Source organism: Rutidosis leptorrhynchoides, chromosome 8 (genome assembly GCF_046630445.1).
Source record: "Rutidosis leptorrhynchoides isolate AG116_Rl617_1_P2 chromosome 8, CSIRO_AGI_Rlap_v1, whole genome shotgun sequence".
Classification (NCBI taxonomy): Eukaryota; Viridiplantae; Streptophyta; class Magnoliopsida; order Asterales; family Asteraceae; genus Rutidosis; species Rutidosis leptorrhynchoides.
The window spans coordinates 248430646-248433121 of record NC_092340.1 but is presented as its reverse complement, the minus strand read 5'-3'; the positions used below and the strand labels follow the sequence as shown (position 1 = coordinate 248433121).

The following is a 2476-nucleotide window of genomic DNA, read 5'->3' as shown; positions in this document are numbered from 1 at the left end:
TTGCTACTATCGTTTGTTGAAGCTTTTTCAACTCTTTCTCATACGTTTGAAATTGATTGTTTAAGCTTGCAAGCATCACTTGTCCATTATCACTCTCGATTTGTGCTACACTTTTCCTTGTCAAACCTCGCGGTGAAGTGCCCATTCAAATGTGTTAACCGAGATGTCTTCCAATAAGATTTCAGTCGCATTTGGTGATTTATACATAAATACCCCACCGGATGAAGAATCAAGATATTGCTTTGTCAAAGCATTAGTACCCCGGTAGAATGTGTTGATGTACTCCTTCTTCGTCAAACCATGCGGTGGGCAAGCTCTTAGCATTTTCTTGAATCGTACCCACGCATCATACAAAGACTCATCACCCCGTTGGGTGAATCCATTAATCTCCATTCGAAGTCGTTCTACTTTTGACGGTGGAAAGAAGTGATTGATAAACTCATTAGTTAAATCTTGAAAAGTTCTTATGGAATCGGATGGCAAGCTCCTTAACCAAACTTTCGCTTCTCCTTGAAGTGTAAAGGGGAATGCCCTTAACTTAAAAGCATCATCGGTGACATCCTTGTTTTTGTAGATATCACAAAGATCATTAAAATGTTGGATGTGTTCGAACGGATTCTCGTCTATTAACCCATGAAAGTAAGTATCTTTGATCAACGTGAAAAAGTTACCCTCAATCTTCCAATTATCCGCTTCAATTGGTACTTTTGTAATAGCCGGTGCTATCATCGTTGGTGCCACTAATCTAGCGTTACACATTGGCGTGTCGTTCAGATCATTCAATAACTCTAGATTAACCGGATTAATCGGATTACCCTCTTCATTGAGAATCGGTTGACCATTTGGATCCATATCTTTTAAACAAAATGGCAAAGCTTCGAAATTTTTCCTTAATACCCTTTCTTCTCTACGATTATAAACCCCGTGCACGTGTTTTTCCGAATCAGAGAATGGATGTATGAACTCTTGATCTTTGTGGGACCTTATTTTCATACACCAAAGGTACCTATCCTTCAATCTCAACATAAACACAAGCGGTTTTCCAAATAAAAATAATATATAAAACACAAAAAGTAACTTTCGCAAGGGTAAACCCCTACGAAAGGATCGAACAATCAAAAGTTTAAAATAAATATCCAACTAAGCTAACTGCTCCCTGGCAGCGGCGCCAACAAAGTGTGATGGTGTTGTGCAACGATACATCTTTTACCCTCAAAATTTATATATGATTCAAACACTATAAATAAGCACACACAACTAACGAGCACTTAGAACCCGGTTATTATAGCACTTCAATGTAAGTATTCTTATCATGTTCGTCCCAAGAGAGTGGTGTAAGTCGAATATTTGAAACTATCAATTGTCCTAGGGTTTGTTTGATTTGGGGGGGGGGAGGGGGTTGATTAATTGTAATTAACAACTAAAACTTGCACAATTAAACAAACTTAAACTTAACAAGTAAACTAGTAGCAAGTAACAAGTAACGAAGTATTAAGACTTAAATCAAATTAACTAACACTTATCTAATCCTCTCTATGCTTGGATTGACCAGTTTTGCCCAAATTGCTATCGCACTAGTTGTTGAACTGTTAAATGTTTAACATTGCTACCAAACCTCAAATCAAATAACACTCTGCGAATTCACATAAGCATTGTATTCTAATATCAATTTAAGCATAATTGGTTATTGAGATTAAGCTTGGGTTAAAATCACTTAAAACCCCCAACTATCGAAATCACTTAAGATAATTGGCACTACTATGTTGACTAAAGGCCAATTGAAAACCAACCTAGATCAAGAACACAATCACTTAAAATTCCTAAACTAGTTGTCTAAGAGACCTACTCAACATATGTAATCAAAGTAAAGCCTAAAACAAACTCATAGCAATGGATCTTTAGCTAAGACAATACCACATGATCATGTAATTCATCCAAATAACATTATTCAATTGATTTTGGGGCAAACATTAGCGTTAGAGATTCATAGATAAGCAAACACAAGAGATTTAGCCAATCATGGCTAAGATCAAACTAATAAGAAGCATAGAAACAAAAACAATCATCATCTTAAAGTTATTACAAGTAATTAATGAAAAGTAAATGAAGAAAAAGTGGAGATTACAACCCAAAATGTAAATGATGAAGATCTAGAGTAAATCTAAGATGAATCTTGAGCTAGCTTCTTTGAATCCACCCTTAAACACCAATGGATGATGAAGTTAGGATTTTGTATGTGAAATTCGGAGTTGTGGTAGCTGCTCTCTAAAGATACACATGAAAAATAACCTAATTTTGTTCCTTTTATAGTGCTGAAAATCTGGGCTGAAACAGCGACAGGTGCGACGCTTTTGACCCAGGAGCGGCGATTTTGGCTTAAGTGAGGAGCGGCACTTTTGAGCAGGAACGCCGCTTTTGGCACAATTCAGGGACGGTGCTTTTTTTCTTTAGGAGCGCCACTATTGTCTGGATAGGA

General features: G+C 36.8%; 1 non-coding gene across 1 annotated transcript; it reads left to right on the top strand.

Moving 5' to 3' along the window:
* The first annotated feature begins 295 nt into the window (after window positions 1-295).
* Window positions 296-402, top strand: LOC139865336 (small nucleolar RNA R71). The gene has a single exon (XR_011764862.1). It is a non-coding gene; the product is annotated as a small nucleolar RNA R71 (small nucleolar RNA).
* Window positions 403-2476: the final 2074 nt, after the last annotated feature.